Raw genomic sequence first — 20415 nt, 5'->3', positions numbered from 1 at the left:
AGTCCAATAATTTTTAAATGATCTCTCCTGGATCTATTTTCCAGGTCAGTGATTTTCCCAATGAGATATTTCACATTGCCTTCTATTTTTTCATTTGTTTGGATCTGTTTAATAGCATCTTGATTTCTCATAAAGTCACTAGCTTCCATTTGCCCCAATCTAATTCTAAAGTAATCATTCTCTTCAGTGAGCTTTTGAGATTCTTTTTCCATCTGACAAATTCGGCATTTTAAGGCATTTTTCTCATTGCGTTTTTGAGCCTCTTTTTGCCATCTGAATTAATCTATTTTTAAGGTTTTATTTTCTTCAGCCAGGTTGTTGACTCTCATTTCATAATTTTCTTTCATTGCTCTTATTTCTCTTCCCAATTTTTCCTCCACATTTCTTATTTGATTTTCAAAATCCTTTTTAAGCTCCTCTATGGCCTGTAACCAGATCGTATTTTCCTTTGAAGCTTTTGGTGCAGGAGTTCTGACTTCACTGTCTTCCTCCTGTTCCATGCTTTGATCCTTTTTGTCCCCAAAGTAAGAGTATAAAGTTTTGTTGCTCTGTTTGCTTTGCTTCCTTTTCCTGGTCATGTTGCCACTCAATTACTTGACTTTTAAGCTGTTTGCTACAGTAGAACTCTGCTACCAGAAATGGGAGCTTTATCCCAAATTCTGGGGTTTCCAGCTGCTGAAGGTATTAGTTGGGTGCCCTCTCTGAAGCCTCCACATGCTCTGGCAAACTGGTCATGCCACCCAGGACCTCCACCATAGACCACAATCCAGATCCAAGCAGGTTAAAGCAAGAGCAATTACTCTCAGACTAGTCATTTGTTCTCCCTACAATCTGCAGACCAGGAGCTGAAGCTGCCAGGAAGCAGCAGTCAAAGACATGATTGCTCCAAATTCCCAGGTCCCAAAGTCCACACTGCACTGACTTCTCACTTTGTCCTTGGCATCTATGGGTTGATAATCCTGGAAAATGCCACAGCTACTGGTGATCTGAAGTCCCTCCAGCTGGTCAGACCACCCTGGGGCTAAGACTTCAGGCTGAAACGGGGCTGGGGTCAGCTCCCAAAGTGCTGTGCTGGCTTCTTGCTGCCAAGCCTGCCAGGCTGTCCTCAGCAGGAGGTTAGCTTCTCTGTGTCATTTTGCATTTTTTGTAGGTCAAAAGTTTGTCTAGAGTCATTTTTTACATGAATTGGGGGAGGTGGGAGCCGGAGCTGTGAGGAAGTCCTGTTTCCACTCCACCATTTTGACTCCGCCCTCCTCCCCCCAGGAAATTTTTTATAAAAGAATAAATATTAAAACCATCCTTTATGTGGCATTCATCAGACTAGGGAAACATTCAAAAGATTCCAAGCCACCTCCCCCAAAGAAGTCAGAAAATATTACCAAAGAAAATTACATCTTTAAAGTTAAGGAACCGCACAAAATTTCCAAAAAACAAATATCAAGCAAAATCCTTTTCTTGTTCACTAATGCCTTAGTAACCATGTACAATCCACAAAGTCATGAACTAGAAAGGAGAAAATAGGGGTCTTCAGTAAAAGGTAAACAAATGAGGCAAAGTGGAAGACAGAAACCTACTGCTGTGGTAAGGAGATTAAAAGGGACTCCTAAGAGAAGGTACTTGGCTGGGCTCTCTTTAGCTGTCAACATTTCAACATTTTAGTGCATTATTTTTAGTAAAAAGAAAAACCACTCAATATAAACCTCAGAGAATGACAAAAGCCACTCTCTTCATACAGATCTATAATTCTAGACTAGCAGGGTAGAAAATAATAGCCTCCCAGTTCCAAACCTTCACTTGTCAGCTTGCACTAATCTGCAAAGGCTATTGAAGGTATGTTTCTTTAGTACCTGGGAATAAAGAGTTTGAGAAAGGAGGAAACTCCTGATTTCATAAAATTGTCAGCATTCAGATATCTCTTCTTCTCCATCACTTTCTCTATCTTTTATATAAAGGCATAGCATAGAAGCCAGAAGACCTGGGCAAATTCTGTGTCTCATCCATATTGGCTCTGTGGTTCTGGACAAGTCACTTAAAATCTTAGTTGCCTAGGGCAACTTAGAAGTGACAGAAAAGCTGTCAACTTGCATTGGTAGAAAGAATTTCTTCCCCCTAGTAATAAAAATAAGAGATCATTATCTATCTCTATGCTTTTAATTAAAGCAAGTACCTTTTCTGCCTTTATTTGCCTTATGACCAAGGATTTATTTTTTGCTGTTTGGAGGGCAATTAGGGTTAAGTAACTTGCCCAAAGTCACGTGGCTAGTAATTGTGTCAAGTGTCTGAGGTCATATTTGAACTCAGGTCCTCCCGTCTCCAGGGCTGGTGCTCTATTCATTGTGCCACCTAGCCACCCCAGACCAAGGAATTTTTAATAGTTTTTGTAGAAAATAAAGTTGCACATACCCCACTAATGTGGGAGATTTTTTTTTCTCTTTTGTGTACTAGGATTGAGTTTTCTAAAAAGTTTTTATTGATGATTTTCATATTTCTCAGTGATAATATCACACAGACTCCTCCCCACTCTGATCCATCTACCCATTCATCCTTCTCCTGTACTGGAGAACAACTAAGGGCCTCTGGGTCATGTGATAGAAATATTCAAATGTGCTTTTGCTCAACATACGCATTCTTTTTTTGTTTGGGTAGTCGTATATATTATTTTCCTGCTTTTGTGTTCTCTCCCCACCATCAGTACAAATGTCTTTTTATGATTCTCTGTATTAATTTTATCATTTCCCAATATGTAAAGTGTATTACATTAATTTGTTTTGCCATTCCCTAAACAATGGACATCTATTTTTATTTCTAGTTCTTGCTACCACAAAATTACTGTTATGAAAATCTTAGCATATATGGGAGCTTTCCTTCTTTGAGTTCCTTTATGAAATTCCTTGCCAATATTATCTCTGGCTCAAAGAGTGCAAAAACAATGATTTTTCTTTTATCCAGAGTGCATGGTCGAATGCAATGTTCCACCAAGTGTATTAGTGTCTGTCCTGCAGAAACCACTAAATGTAAGACTTTTTGTCTTTCATCATCTTTAATAATTTTCTAGCTGTGAAGCAAAACTTCAGAGTTATTTTGCAGTTATCTTATTACTAGTGATTTGGAGCAATCTTTAATATTATTGATTGCATTTACTCTTTTGAGAATATTCTGTTCACACCTTTGACTGCATACATGATGGAAGTGACTCTTGCTGTCACATGTTCTTAGTTCCCTTTGTATCTTGACTTCAGTTTTTAATCAGAAATACTTGATGCAAAGATTTTCCCCCAATGAGCAGTTTTTCCTTTTTATCCTGGCTACTTCGATTTGGATTTGTTTTTCAGATCTGTCCTCGTGACAAATCATCCCATACCCTTGGAATCATGTCTAATACTCTAGACCCACAGGACTAATCAAAAAGTAATAGGATGTTTATTAAACTTAATGTATAAATTAATTATGAGGAAACTCCCTACTTGACAAAAACTTCTTTGAAAGCTGCAAAGCAGGATAACAGAAGATTACATTAATGTTATACCAAATGCCACATTAAGTTCAAAATGAATATGACTTGCATATTGAATATGACAGCACAAAAAATAGAAATAAGTGAATTAAGTTTTATATTTTCTTATACTTTTTAAAAATATTTATGACCAGGGGAAGAATTCTTAACCATTAAAGGACAGAGCTGATGAGTCACAAAAAGTAAGACAGGTAAATTTGTTTACATGCAATTGAAAAGCTTTCGTATTGAAAAAAAATGCATCTAGGACAACAGAGGAAACTAATCAGAGGAAAAATGTTCCATCAAATATCTCTGATTAGGGCCTGATATATAAATCACATAGGGAACTAACATAATTACGATACCAGGAATCATCCTCCCAGAGATAAGAGGTGAACTATTCTCTAATGGAGAATAGTTCTCAAAGGGCAAACAGGAATCATGTCAAAGTTTTTCTCCAAATACAATTAACTTAAAAAATGTAAATAAAATAGGATTTCACCCCAACACCATAAAATGACAAAGGTTACAAACAATAAAAACAGTATGTATCAGGTGGGGCTGCAGGAATTGAATTACTGTGGAGCTTTTAATGAACCCAGAAACTTTGGAAAGAAATTTCAAAATTTACTATAAGGATCTACATCCTTTGACCAAGAGCTTTAATTGTTAGATATAATTCCCTAAAGTGGGAAGACTTCAAGCTGTACAATAAAATGTGTAACATACATGTACAATAAAATATTTATACAAACATTCTTTATGGTAGATCTGAAAACAAAGGAGAGGTCCATCAATTGAGAAAGGTCAAACAAATCATGGTGAATGAAGGTTATAGAACAATACTGCAACTTTTAAAATGACCATGATATGTGAGAAGAAACTTGGGAAGATTTCTGTGAATTAATGCAAATTGAAATAAGAAGAAGCAGGAAAATAATATTCACAATGACTAACAAACTGAAAGATTATAATTATAATAATGTAATAATGAGTAGAGAAAATATGAAATTATGGGTCATTCTACTACTTCTGCAGTGGTGGAATATTATTTATATGCAATACTGCATATGCTGTCAGACTGCTGGTTAAATTTGCTGAACTGCTTTTTTAAATTTTTATTTTTATTTTGCATTTTTGGAGAGGGGAAGGCAGGGTAATTGGGGTTAAGTGACTTGCCCAAGGCCACACGGCTAGTAAGTGTTAAATGTCTGAGGTCGAGTTTGAACTCAGGTCCTCCTGACTCCAGAGCTGGTGCTCTATTCATTGCACCACCTAGCTGACCCACTGCTTCTTTTTTAGTCTTTTTTTTCTTGGTTACAAGAAATAGTTGCTTGGTAGGCAAAAGATTCATAGTGATATTTACAGAAATGAAGATATGTTAAAAAGAACAGAAACTGTTTTTTTTAATAACAGAAAGAAAAAAAAAGTGATGGACTATTTCAGGCTCTCTGTATTCTTAGGTTACCAGTGCATAATTCCAGTGGTCTCCAAGGAGAGGCAATTTGAGAACATTTTTGAAAGACCAAACCAAACAACAGTCTGATTGTTCTTCCATCCTGCAGAACTAAACAAGGTATAAGCACAGGTATAAACACAAATGGGTAGATGCTGGGATACTTTCAAACTATTTGAGAATTTTAGAGTTTGCTTAAAACCCATTGGTCTGCATCAATCAAAGTCCCTGGGACCTCTAAGAGAATTTTGCTTTCCTTTTTATAACAGTACTTTAATCAAATTTGGGTCAATTCTTTTCAATTTTTTGAAAATAATTTTTCTTTACATCTTAGTTTTTACTTCAAATTAATATTGGGAGATCTCTTCCCCATGACTCTAAATTATAGACAATGTGCTGAATTTATAGGAAAAAAAACCTTGACTTTAAATCCCACTTCACTTGTGACTCTAGGCAAATCTTTTAACTTCCCTTGGTCTCAGTTCCTCAGAAATAAAATGAAGATAGAAAGAACAGAATTTGAATGCAGATTGAAGCAAACCACCTGCTTTTATTTCTTGTTTGGTTTTGTTTCCTCTTTCCCATTGTTCATTCCATCTGTTACAATCCTTCTTTATAACCTGATTAATGTCTAATGTGAAAGTATTTGCAGATCCTATACTTGATTGCATGCTTCCATGGGGTGGGGATTGGGGGGGGGGGGAGGAAAGGGAGGGAGAGAAAATTTGAAACCCAAGGGATTGTGGAACTGAATCTTGTAAACTAAAAGTAAACAAACAAATCATTAAAGAAAATCAATAAAGAACCAAAAAATTTTAAAAAGAAATAAAATGAGAAGATGGGATATGACCTCTTAAGTACTTTCAAGTAGTAAATTTCATTGATTAACAACAACCCATAATAATCCAAAATACATGATGCAGTCACTGTCTGACAAAATATATGATACTCTTTTCTAGTAGTCATGGATTTAGAGAAATGAGGGACATTAAAATTCATCTGGTCTATCCCCATCCCCACTGCCACCTCTTTTTTGTTGTCTCTCTCACCAAAGAGGAGTTAGTAGGTTTCATTACATATTTTCTAGAATCATCAGTAATTTTTAAATTGCTGAATTTTCAATTTCTCTTTAGTGATCATTTCATCTGTCCTGTTAAAGTTTTTGTATATTTTGATCTTCATCTGCTGTTTAGTAAACTATTCATTAGTTCCTACAAATTTTCCATTTCTCTTAACATCTCATATATCATCTATTGCATCACAATATATAAAATTTCTCATATTATAATTTCAACACCAAGAAAATTCAAGACAGCAACTTGAGTTCTCCTAAAATCCAAATGGTCCAGGTGGCTCACAGTTTCAGGTGTTCTGGAATAAGAAACTTTAAAATTCTAAAACCTAATAGCCCACCAGAGAAAGGGAGGATTTTCAAACTAGATTTTTAGCAAGTAAGTTTGCCAACCCTGAAAGTATTCAGAAATAGACCGGATAAGCATCTGTCAGGAAGGTTAGAGAGAAAATGCCTACATTATACTGGAAAATGAACTTGGTGACCTCATAATCATCTGTGGTCATGTTGTATATTTCCCCACCAGGAGAATGTAATCTCCTTGACTAAAGAGACTGTTTTATTTTAACTTTGTATCTTTAAACCCTAGCAAAATTCTTAATATATATGCTTGATTCTGAATAAATGCTTATTGTCTTATAGACAGAACAAAACTTGAAACAACCTAAGTTACTATAACCTAGATGAGCAATATCTTGATTGAAAAATGTCAAGGTATTCCAGCTCATCAGTGGCTTTACTAAAATATGGTATTTAAGATGAACCCTACTGTTCTCGATATGGTCCAACCAGAAAAAAATGTATCAACTCCCTAATATGGGATACTATACCCCTATTAATAACATTTTCTTTATGGATTTTATTATCACTATTTGAAAATAAAGAAAATTAATAGATATATTTCCATAAGATGAATCTGTCTCATAAGATGATGAATGATAAAATGAGCTGGTCAAGTAGAATAATTTACGTAATATCAACATTTTTGACAAAATGTATAAACAACACAAATGTGTGATTCTGGTGGAAAGATTCCAGAACATACTATCAACCTTCTATAAGAGAAGTGATGAATCCCAATTACAGAATGGGATACACTCACGCACACAAACTTATACCATACATACACATAGACTCTTCTGAATATCAACTACATATTATTGTATCTCATTTTGTTCATTTGTAGTAAGGGTTAAAGAAGCAACATGATACGCTGGATAGAATGTTGTGCTTAAAAATAAGGAAGATCAGGGTGGCTAGGTGGTGAAGTGAATCGATAACCAGCCGTGGAGTCAGGAGGACATAAGTTCAAATCTGGCCTCAGACACTTAACAAAACTAGCTGTGTGATTTTGGACAAGTCACTTAATCCGAATTGCCTCTCCAAAAAGCAAAAAAAAAAAAAAGGAAGATATAGATTTGAATTCCACTTCCAACAAACTAGTTTTATGACCATGGACAAATAATTTAGCTTCTCCATTCTCCCAGTAAAATCTTTAAGATTTTAAGTTGCAGGTGAATTGTTGATATGCATTGGTGGTACAAAGTGTTTCCACAACTATGATTTCCCAATATTTATGGAATTATAAGACCAAGATCACTTAACTGCCCACCTTGAAATGCAAGTAAATGAAATTAATAGCTAATTCTAATCACATAATTGCCTGATTTAATTCAATTCAAGACAGTTTTTAAACTCATTCTATTAACGATACATTGCTTAACGCTAGAGCATAATAGATGAATATAACAGTTTAACTTTCTTTAGTAGTGGGATATAACTTATCAATGCAATTAATATAATAGAATGGACAAACCTGATAACTGGAAAGAACACTGATCATGGAAATGCCATTTCTGACTAGCTGGTTTGATTGGCCAATTTAGACAATCATTTCCATCAAACTACCAAAGTGTGCATCCAAATCAATGGTTTGTTTGGCTTGAACTCATTGGAACAACTACCTTCTTTCTGTGCCCATGTCTTCAAGACTGAGGGCTAGAAATGGAAGCAACATTCCTAAAAGCATATGCTTTGTCTCTCTCCAGAAAAACTGGGGGGTACTAAAAGATTAGGCCATCCTGGAAATCTAGGAGATTGATAATATACAGTTATTTAACAGCTGATATTTATATTATGATTTAAAATTTCCATAGTGTTCAAACACTTTATCTTATTTGATCCTCATAACATTCTGACAAGTTATGTGGCATGTGTATCCCCATTTTGCAGATGACTCAAGACAGAGAGGTCAAGACTTGGTCTGGCCTGAGGTGAGATTTGGAGCCAGAATTTTCTGATCCCAAATCTAGAACTCTATCTGCTATACCACAGTTTCTTGCACAACTTCTACCACTTGCAGAGCTATTTTATTGAGTCAGAGAATGGGGAACATTGAATTTTGGATTATGTCTAATTTTGACTATATATATAAAGATTCAGGTTGTGATTCTATAAACAACTGAGTTTATTATATCCCTATAGATTCAGGTATTAAAATGTGACAACAGGAAATTAATTGTTAAACCATCATTCCAAAAGACCGATTCATATCTGTAGTGAGGTGGCTAAAATAGCTGAATGTTAGCTAATCATTTTGGCCACTTTAAATACTGAGTTAAAGTGGATATGTAGCAACCTGAACTCCTCTCAAGGTTAAGGGTTGTGTACTAGATTGACTATTAAACTTCTAGTGAGAAATCATTAGGGTCAGATCCTACATCAGACACTGATAAGGTGGGATCCCACAGAAACAAATTATTTGAGAGTTGAAAGGGACCTCAGTCACCATCTTACCCACTTAAATATGAAAGGACTCACTGCTATAGCATACATGGAAAATAGACAATCAGCCTCTAATTGAATACATTTCTTCAAGGAAAATGCGCCCAATAATTACTGAGATAGCTCTTTACACTATTGTATAATTTCTATAAAGCTCTAATTTCTATAAAAATTTTCCAGAAAAAAAATTAAAGTCACAGGTTGAGTTTTAATCATAAAATCATGACAATAATAATATAGTAGCACTTATTTCACAGGTGAGAGGCATTAAAGTGAACCATATGGTGTCAGAAGAAGAGCTTCAATGTTAAAAGTCATGTGAAGACAACAAGCAGTTACTTAAGTGCTTAATATGTGCTAGGCACTGGGCCAAGTGTTGGGGAATACAAATATTAACAGATATCCCCTGCCCTCAAGGAGCTTATATTTTAATGGGGGAAGATAACACATAAAAGGAAGATGACAAAAAAAAGAGGGGGTACCAAAGGGATCTATATGTGTGAAGACTAGAAAAAAAGTCCATTGAGTCAAAAACAATGAAAGGAAACAGCTTGAATGCTTATCCAGAACCAAGGTTGGGCAACCTGTTACCTTGAAGCCACATGTGGTGCTCTAGGTCCTCAAGAGTGAACCTTTGACTGAACACGAACTTCACAGAGCAAATCCCTTAAGAAAAGGATTCGTTTTATTAAATTATCACATGTAAAATCACATTTGTTCTATAAAATTATCACATATAAACTAAAAAGGCATAGAAAATAAAAATGAAGTGACCAGAACCAAATTTATTATGCATTAGCTGAATTCAAAAAGATGGAATTTTTAATATATTGGCCAAAGCAAAATTTAAAAAATTCCCCAAATTAAGAAACACCAAAAGGACACTTTATTCTATTCAAAGGAGCCATAGATTATGAACTAGGATCATTACACATATATAACCGCAAATGGCATAAAAATCTAAATTCATTAAGAGAAAGTTAATTGAATTTAAAGTCACAGATGGCACATGATAATTGGTGAAGATTATGCTATTTTTTTCTCTCAGAGATATATGAATATATCAACAAGAGGTTATAAAAAGAAAATATAGAACAGAACAAACTATTAAAGAATTTGGTGTTGAAAAACATGCATTTTTCAAAACAGGAATAGTAAAGAGCACACATTTCTCAAAGCCATGATAAAACAAGTATATAAATATACATATATGCATTGATATGTTTACATACAGAATGACACACAATTTTTGAGACTACAGAGAAATAATAAGTCAATATAAAAAACAGTAATACTAAAGATGGCCTTTTTTTATAGACCATCTAGTAATAACATAGCTAATAGAAAGAACACAACAATAGATATGGACATAAACAAAGATTTAAAAACTCTGAATAAAGAATGGATCCTAAATAAAAGAAACAATAGTTATAAAACCAGAATGATAAGTTAATATTTACATAGCATTTTAAGTTTGCACAGAACATATATCATATCTTTTGATAATGAGAAAACACATTGTCTGGCATTTAGCTACAGTCATCCTTATGAAAAAATATTTATCTAAAGTCAATTTCAAAACACACAAAAATGAGGATTAATTAGTATACCATTTTAAAAATAAAAATAAAAATATCAAGTATACAACTCCAAAATAGACGCAAAAGAGAAAATCTTTAATATTAAAGGATAAATAGATAAAAGTAGAAGACAAGAAAATAGAAATGATAAATAGAAGAGTTGACTAATATAACAAAAAAAATTAACAAACATGGGTAATGTCATAAAAAGAGGGAAAAAATGAAATTACCAAAGTTAAAAATGAATTGAAATGACATGGAGAAGTAAAAATTATCAGAAATTATTCTGCATAATTGAGACTACAGGGGAAATAGTGAGACACTACAATAATATAAAATGTCTAAATTAAAACAATATGAAATACATATAATGAACTAAACTTGGAAAATTCAACAAGAAAGTCATAAAGATAATAGCTGTCCCTCTGTAAAAGGGAAATACAAACAAGCAAAAACAATGGTTCAGAAGGATTTAAAAATCACAATGTTTTAGGAAAAATAAACACGTTATACATATTAAATTCTTAAAATTAATATAGAAAGTGTGCCAAATTATTCTACAAATATAGTCTATACACCTAACCCAATGATGTATAAAGCAAAGAAAAAATACTATAACCCAATAATACTAATGAATATTAATATAAATATTATCTGAAGTCATAAGAATTTTCATCAAGATAAGCAAAAGTTAATCTCTAATATTGACACAATCAAATGATATGAATCAATACTTAAAAGAAAAACTATTACTCAGCATATGAAAGATTTCCCTAAATCAGTAAGTTAATAAATGGTTATTAAGCACTTGCTGTATGTCTAATTAAAAGAATTCAGTGGTTCCATGTAACATGAAAAAATGACAGATGATGGGCATACTCAATGTTGTAGAGGTTAAATAAAAAGTTTACCATTTTTATAGTGTTCTCTACACATAAAAGAATTCTCTTTCTCCTACTCCTTCTTACTAAATTCAGATTACATTCTGATTTTAAAATACGGAAAAGAATAGAATGACCCAATTAAACTTCAATGAATTTGACTTTCATCACTAACAATGTTTTAAAATAAATTATTAAAGGAATACATATTGAATATCTCAGAAAGAAAGACAACCATATAGAAACCTCATGTCATCAGCAAAAAGAGTTCTTCTTGGGCTGGCCTCACTCCAACTATTTGATGACTTGGGGCATTTGTAAATTCCTTTTGTCTTATTTCCTGAGTTTGCCTTTAATTGGCAAGGGGAACACTAGAACCAGGATTTTCTCTTAACAATTTTGGCAAACAAATAGGAAACCTTCACTCTCATGGTTAGCACTTGATGAACCCACAACATGCACTCAGACTGTTGTCTGATCATGGGTCAGAGTAGACTCTTTCAGGGGTTAGTCAGCTGTGAATTGATCAGAAAATTAAATTCCCAAACTCAGAAAGGAAAAGGAGAAATAGGTAACAAGTAAAAAGGGTGACTCTTTCTCATTTGTGCAAGAACAAAAGAAGAGGTGCATGTGGAAGAGGCAGAGATGAGTTATAGTTTTTCCCAGCACCAGAGTGTTGCTAAAGGCAAGGGTATATCAATATCCATATGGGATGGGAAAGGAGCAGGCCTTCTATCAACTTCCACTTAGGAAAGATAATAAAACTTTGGATAAGAAAAACCCGTCATTTTATTTTCACAACTTGAGTAGTAGAGTTCAGTTTGGATAATTGTAGAAACAAATTTGTCCAGCTGAATACAGAACTGTTGCTTATTATCAGCTACATATGTTAAAAAACTGGATTTGAAAATCTAGAACCTAGAAAGAGAGAGAGAGAGAGAGAGAGAGAGAGAGAGAGAGAGAGAGAGAGAGAGAGAGAGAGAGAGAGAGAGAGAGAGAAGGGAAGAAGAAAGAGAGAGACACACACAAGAGAGATGGGGAGACAGATGGGGAGACAGACAGACCACAGGCACTCTTAAGAAACCATTCTGGTAGGGAATAATCAAAAAAGGGAGTAAAGATTTGGCAGGCCCCAAGAAAAGTGGTGATGTGATTGACTGGGTGACCCTTACACATCAGGAGTTATCTAGTGCATAAAATGTCCTCTCACCTTGGAAGACTTTGGAAGGGAACATGTCTATGAGTAAAGCACAGAAAGATTAGAAGGGCAAAATCTCAGAACAGCTCTCCTAGAAGTCATTAATATTAAATAGGCACTCTCATAGACTTTTGATTGGGCTTTCAATGAGAGATAAGGGGGAGAGAAAGTGGGGCAAACATGAGATACTTTCTCTCTTTCTGCCTTTTCAACTGTGGCCAGGTTAGAGATTGTAGAGTTAAAAACAGATCAAAAGGAAGGAAATATTTTCCCCTGGCTTGTAGAAATTCATGGCATTGCAAACTAGAGAATAAAAATATTGTAATTGGAAAGCAGTAACTTCACACTATGTGATTCCAAAGCATGTTAACTGCTAAAACACTTGGGTAGATTTGGGTAGTTTTGTGACTAGAATTAAGATTAAGCACAAACAACACACATCTTTCTCCACTTTCTGGAGGAAAATAGATGTATTATTCTAGTAAAATTAGGTTTTACCTGCTGAGTGAATAAGAAGAACTGGAGTTAGTGTGAAAAAATTCAACAGGATTTAATTGTTTAGGTAAATTAGTAGCAAAGTCACCTAAACTGAAATAGACTATGCAGTAAAATGTTAGACTAGAATATGATCAAGAAATAAGATGAGATGGACCTAAAAAAATTATGGAGAGAAATGAGGAATCAGAGTAGAAAATGAAAGGTTGGTTTTCCAAGTGGGTAGGCTTTAATCAAAGTCCACTGGAGGCATATAAAAGGAAAAGGAAGAAAGTTTCAGAATAGGTTTAAGAAAAGTTTGATTCACTGAGAAAAGAATATGAGACACTTTTATATAAAATGCATATTAGTGATTTCAGACAATCTTGAAATACCATTCAAAGGGGGCGGCCAGGTAGCACAGCGAATAAGAGCACCAGCTCCAGTGTCAGGATTGACCTGGAGATCGAATCCCGGGCTCAGACACTTAGCACCCACCCAGAAACACCTGGCTGTGTAACCTTGAGCAAGTTACTTAACCCCGATTGCTTTAAAAAAAAAAAAAAAAGAAATACCATTCAAAGGGCATAACCCAATCCTTCAAATCTCTTGAACTCCAAAGGAGGGGAGGATGGAAATATGAGTCTGTTAGGTGAAGCCCCTTCCTATCCTTTGTCTTGGTCTTCCTGGGGTTACAAAACAAAGAATATTAAGAATCTCAGGAGGAAAGACGAGGCAAGAACTTTAATCACCTTTTTAAAGTATCCAGGATGGATATGTTGGAACACAATGGAATTGGTTTGATTCATTGTGATTTTAAAGAAACAAAAAAAAAGTTTATGAGAAGGTGAGACAGTTGCATGTTCTTTTTGTTTTCCTTTTGGAAAGTGGCTCTTAAAAGTGGCTAACTTAGTTGTAGGCACTGATATTTGAGGTACTGGCAGCTAATGGTCCTTAAGAAAACTGAGATTTTACATGTTACCAGTAGTGATCATGAATCCAGACTTATTTTGGTTGAAGTTTTTCCTAAAACTAAATCAAAATGTGGTCTCCTCTAAATTAAGATGTATTTCTTATTAGGATTAATTGTAGCAAATAAGAATTTAACAAAAAAAAATACATTTGCTACTCAATATTAAAGCAGTATCCTGGAAAAATACATGGAACAGAAAAACCCAAGCTCAAATCTGGCCTCAGAAATTTATTAGCCACTTAAGCAACTTACTTCAACTCTCTTTTCCTCAGTTTCCTAATCTATAAGGGGATAAGAGTCACATCCACCTCCCAGGGATATAGTGAGGATCAAATGACATAATAATTAAGTGCTTAGTATAGTTCCTGAAACACAGTAAGTACCATGTATATGTTAATAGATGCAAGTATGCTATTTTGGTTTTGAATTCAGTCAGTACAGAATGCCAAAGGTGATAAAATAAATGGTTTTCTATGTAACATTTTGCATGAAAAAATTAATAGTCAATATGGATACATTACTCTAGAGGCTTACACTGATCAGAAATTTTCTGGTGTCAACTTAATTATCATATATTCACTGTATGGGTAAAACCTCAGAACGTGGTTATTCTTAATTTATAAATAAAGGATTAATAAAATATTCTTGTATGCTCATTGTTAACTGTTATCGAAACATGAGAAAAATAATAGCCTACTCTCAATTTGTGATTGGTGAAATTGTGTTATGTGGAGTAAATATCTCTTGGGACTGCAATTTCATTATTCTGAGGTTTGACTTCAGAAATGATTGTTTGAATTGTCATGAAACCAGTAGTGTACAATTTAAGGGGAATTTCATATGCTGCCAAAAGGGAGGGAAAACTGAGAATTGATAAAGATGAATGTCTGTTCCTAGGAAAAGTTGAGGTGATAATCTTGCATAGACAAGTTAGCATCATTTTCACTCAGTTTTCCTTTGTGTTATTTCCTTTCTGAACAGGCAATTTTCCCACCTGGTTAATCTTCAGCTTAGGTTACCTTGTGAATAATATGGAACTTTTCTATGTAATTGGCTGCTAATTAATTCATGTCTTAACTTTGCTCAACCTTTGTTTGAGTAAAGAATCCAATCAGCCTGCAGGAGAGGGATCACTCTATTTAGGGCTAATCCCATTTTCCTACAGACTAACCCCATCACCTGATAGCTATTCCCAATTCCCAATAATATTGTAATGACACTGAGGAGACATCAATCCCCCTTCCTCATTGTGAAGCCCATTAATCAGGATTGTTTTACCCTTACATATAAATAATTTGACTTTATTCTGCAAAAACAGTCCAGAGGTGGATTTATGTGGCAGGCTCCATTCCAGCTGTTTGATGTCTTAAGGTACCATTAAACCTCTTTTATCTTAAAAGAAAAAGAACAGATCTTGTTGTATTTCTATTTTTTCCAAAGTTACTAAAGTGGTGGCTCAGTGGATAGTATGTATAGAGATTTTTAAAAAGTGTCTTATAAAGTATCTCATGCCATGCTCTGTATTAAAAATGGAAAAGTGGTACAGTTAAGTGAATGCTAAACTGTTTAAATAGATAGACTCCAAGTGTAAATGGAAATCTCATTCAATGGAAACTTGGACTGCAGTTTTTAATGGTATGTCATTGGTGATATTTGTTTAGTGCTATGTTTTTTTTTTGACTTAATTTTTTTTAACCAATGACTTGGACAAAGGCATAGAGAATTAGAAAAGCAATAGAGAATTGTTCAATCTTCAGATGACTTGAAGAGATAGTTATTATATTGTACATCTAAGGTATGATCTGAAAATATCTTGACAGACTATAGCATTGTATCAAATCAATAAAATAAAAAATTATCAAGTAAAATAGTATTTTTCTTGGACCCAAAAAAACACATAAGTACATGGTGAAGAAGGAATAGCTAGAAGTCATTTGTCTGAAAAAAATCAGTGAGTTTTAGTGGCCAACTAGTTCATTATCAGGGAGATTAGGCAAACCAAAAAAGTTAGTGTCATGCAGGATACTTTAATGGTCACATTTTCTAGAAATAAATGTTTTAAGGCATTCTTCAATGGTTAGTTAACATTAGGAATATTATATTTAGTTCTGAGCATTATAATTTGGGAAAGCTATTGATAAATCAGAAAGTGTCTAGGGCATGTCCATTAGAATCATGAAGGGCTTTTAATTAATTTTATATTAAGATAGGTTGATGGAATTGGGCATGATTTTCATTGTAAATAAAATGCTGAGCTGGGGTTGGAAGAGAGTGTTTACAGTAGTCTTGATATATTTGAAAAGGTGACAAGAAGATAACTTAGATTTGCTCTATTTGCCTTGAGAGGAAAGAACTAAGAATCAAGGGCTGGATTTTAAGTTTAAAGGGTCAGAATTCAAATTTTTGAGGTGTATCTTAACTACATTTTAAGCAACTTCAGTATACTTGCACAAGTTTCATAGCTTTTAAAGGTTATAGTTTCCTCAGTTCCAAAATGACAAATGTCTAGAATCTTAGAAATCCCCTTCTATCTATGAATCTATGACCAGAGGTTGCAAAAAAGCAAATTTGTGTATGGGGGGAAAAATAAAATTACAACAACAAAAACACTTCCTAGGAGTTAGTGGAATGGGGGATATACCCAAGCCTCACATGTTTCCAAGAAGAGGTTGGTTGACCACTTGGTGGGTAGGTTGTAGTACTTATTCACTCTTGGTTATGAAATAGACCACTGGGCCATTGAGACCCCATCCAAGCAAGAAATTGTGATTTTGTAAAATACAAGAGAATAGGTATTTCATTTCATTAAACAGGCATGAGATTTGTACCTAGCTATGAAAAACTATATTTTTCTTCTGTCTTTCATCCTCCATTACAACAGATTTTAATGGTTACTTATAATTAGAAATCCCAAGTCACTCCCACTTGAAAACTAATTCTAGTCCCAACAGGAAACATATTACTTACTCCCTGTGTTGAAAAGGATTACTTCATATGTAAAGACAGGTACCTTTGCCTTGGCTTGCCTGCATAGAAATTAAGAGGTGCCAGGCTGTTCACTTGGACCTCTCATTTTCAGTTTTTTTCTGCGTCTGATCCCAACTCTTCGTACGTGCCCTAGACTCATTATTTCTACTCTTCCTTCACACCTTTAAACTTTTTTTTTCAAATAAGCACTTATTTTCCCTCCCTCTATCTCTCTTCCCTCACAAAACCTTATAATGAATAGACACAGACAAAACACAACCTCACACTGGTCATTTTTGAAAACGTGTCATGTTCTTCATATTCAACCCATCATTTCCCTGCTAACATGTAGGAAGCATTATTCCTTGACCCTCTGGAATCATGACTGATCATTGCAATGATCAGATCTAGTATGTCTTCCAGAATTGTCTTGGGTGTGATTTATGAATATTTTTTTCTTATTCCTGAATTAGATCAACATTGTTCAAGTTGCACAAAAAGTAAAACCTCTGGACTCATACACTGTGTTTAATAATCGGCCTGATCTATCAGAGTTTGCTTCATCTACTCCAGTACCCAAAACAGTCATTAGCTACAATCACTGTTATCCATTCCCCAGTGTGACACAGATTTTCAAGGCATAGAAATTGGTTCTGACCAGTCCTAACTTGCTGATGTTTGTGATCTGGCATTTTAGTGTTCATCCTAGTATCTAATGATCATGGTGAATTAACAAAATTGTATTTTTTCTTTTTTTGCAGTCATGTAAAACATTTTCATATTAGTCATTTTGTGCAAGAAAACTTGAAAAAAAGGAAAGAAGGATGGAAGGATAGAAAGTGAAAAGAGTGTGCTTTAGTCTGTATTCAGATGACATCAGTTTCTATGGAGATGGATAGCAATTTTCATCATCAGTCCTTTGGTATTGTCTCAAGTCATTGTATTGATGAAAATAAATAAATCATTCATAGTTGTTCATTGTACAATATAGAACTTACTGTGTATGATGCTCTGGTTCTTCTGGCTTCACTATGTATCAATTCATGTAAATCTTTTTGAGTTTGAGTTTTTCTAAAATTATTCTGTTTGTCATTTCTTACAGCACAATACTATTCCATTACAACTTGTTCAGCCATTCCCCCAAATTCCAATTTTTAGTCACCACAAAAAGAGCTGTGATAAATTTTTTAAAAGATGCTCTTTTTCTTTTTTATTTATCAACTCCTTCATTAACTTCTTGTTTACATCATTAATTTATGCAAGATTTTGAGTTACAAATGTTTTCCCTGTTTTTCCCCTACCCACCAACCCAAAATAGCGATCTCACTGGATATCCCATCCTCCAATCTGCTCTCTCCCATATCTTCTCCTATACCCCCTCTGACTTTCCAGTAGGGCATGGTGGATCTCTATGTCCCAGTCATAGCTCTTTTCCAGAGAGGAGCTGGATGCAGTGGTGGCCATCTCCTGCTCAAAGTCTAGGGTGCATAACACAGCTTCTCCTTGATATCATGAACAATTTCCCTCTCAGCTGTGGTGGTGAAACTGTACCCTCTCTTGGTCAGGATCTTCATGAGGTAGTCCATCAGATCAAGGCCAGCCAGATCCAGATGGAGGATGGTCTGGGGAAGGGCATAACCTTCATAGATGGGCACAGTGCGGGTCACACCACCACTGGAGTCCATCACAATACCAGTGGTATGACCAGAGGCATACAGGGACATCACAGCCTGGATGGCAACATACATGGCTGGGGTATTGAAGGTCTCAAACATAATCTGAGTCATCTTTTCCCTGCTGGCTTTGGGGTTCAGAGGGGCTTCTGTGAGCAGCACAGGGTGCTCTTCAGGGGCCGCATGGAGCTCGTTGTAGAAAGTATGATTCCAGATCTTCTCCATATCATCCAAGTTGGTGACAATACCATGTTCAATGGGGTACTTCAGGGTCATAATACCTTTCTTACTCTGGGTCTCATCCCCCACATAGCTGTCTTTCTGGCCCCTACCCACCATCACACCCTGATGTCTGGGGCATCCAACAATGGAAGGGAAGACAGCCCCAGGGTCATCATCTCCTACAAAGCTATCTTTGCACATTCCAGAGCCATTGTCAACAATGAGAACAGCAATATCATCATCCATGGCGAACTTTGAAGTGGCAAGTTTAAACCAATAAGAGAAGAGAGTAGGTGTGCTGCACCTGGAGGCAGGGAGGAGGCAAGTGCACACTGGGTGGAAGAGGTCACAGCTCTATTCCTCCTTTTGCATGCTTTGATCCTTTTTGTCCCCAAAATAAGAGCGTAAAGGTGGATTGCTTTGCTTGATTTGCTTCCTTTGCCTGCTCATGTTGCCACTCAATTACTTGACTTTTGAGTTTTTTTCCACAGTAGGTCTCTGCTACTAGACAGGAGAACTTTGTCCCAAATTTCTGGGGTTTTCTCAGCTGCCAAAGGTATTAGTTGGGTGCCCTCTCTGAAGCCTCCACACACTCTGGCAAGCTGGTCGCACACCCGGGACCTCTACCCTAGACAGCAATCCAGATCCAAGCAGGTTAAAGCAAGAGTGATTACCCCTCAGACTAGTTGCTTGGTCCCCCTACAATCTGCAGGCCAGGAGCTGAAGCTGCTATGTGGCAGTGGCTACATGGCCGTGGTGCCTCAGCAGCTTTTCCCTCTAGGGGATAAAGGCCAGACTGTACTCCCAAACTACCAGATCCCAAAGCCCACACTGCACTGACCTATGACTTTGTCCTTAGCATCCATGTGTTGATAATTCTGGAAACCATCACAGCTGCTGGTGAGTTGAACTTTCTCCAGCTGGTGACTGATTAGGCTGCCCTGAGGCTAAAACCTTGGGCTCAGGAGGGGCTTGGCTTGGCTCCCAGAGTGCTTTGCTGGACACTTCCTGCTGGCCTGCCAGGCTGTCCTCAGCAGGAGGTTAGCTTCTCTGTGTCATTTTGTGGGTTCTGTAGGTCTAACATTTGTTCAGTCACCTTTTACATGAATTGGAGGAGGTGGGAGCCAGAATTGCATGGAAATCCTGTTTCTACTCTGCCATCTTGACTCTGACCCCAAGATGTTCTTTTTCAAAGAAAAATAGAGAGATTTTGATTCAATAAGAGTTTCTTTAGCACCTGCTATGTTACCTTTGAAAGAGTCACATTGGGTAGTAGTTCAAGTCCCACCTATGATACATACTGGCTATGCAAGTGCAAGCAAGTTATTTAAACTTTTGTAGGCAACGCTCTATAATAGGAATTGAAGAATAATTGCAGGTGAGAGAGGTTCCCCACTATCCATTCCGTATACCTTTGAAATTTCATCTGAATTCCACCAAGTACCCCCCCCCCCAAATACAAGGCACTGTGCAAGGTATTGGAGATTTAGAGACAAAAATATCCTCAAGGAGCTTACATTCTCTAGGACCATGAGGTAGGTAGTACAGTGGATGAAACACTGGGAGTGGATTCTGGAAGACCAGAGTTCTTTCTAATTCAGTTTTAGACTCTTATTGGTTGTGTGACTTGGAGCAAATG

The 20415-nt window shown here is 35.7% G+C and overlaps 1 pseudogene; it reads right to left on the bottom strand.

Annotated features, from left to right (window-relative positions):
- Nucleotides 1–824: 824 nt before the first annotated feature.
- LOC138166330 (actin, cytoplasmic 1-like) lies at nt 825–19066 on the bottom strand (annotated as a pseudogene).
- Nucleotides 19067–20415: the final 1349 nt, after the last annotated feature.

The sequence above is a fragment of the Petaurus breviceps genome, unplaced genomic scaffold (assembly GCF_028583685.1).
Source record: "Petaurus breviceps papuanus isolate PSGF00001 unplaced genomic scaffold, PetGlider_PUasm1.0 221, whole genome shotgun sequence".
In the NCBI taxonomy this organism is placed as follows: Eukaryota; Metazoa; Chordata; class Mammalia; order Diprotodontia; family Petauridae; genus Petaurus; species Petaurus breviceps.
The sequence above is the reverse complement of the archived record's forward strand: the minus strand, read 5'-3'. Positions and strand labels throughout refer to the sequence as shown.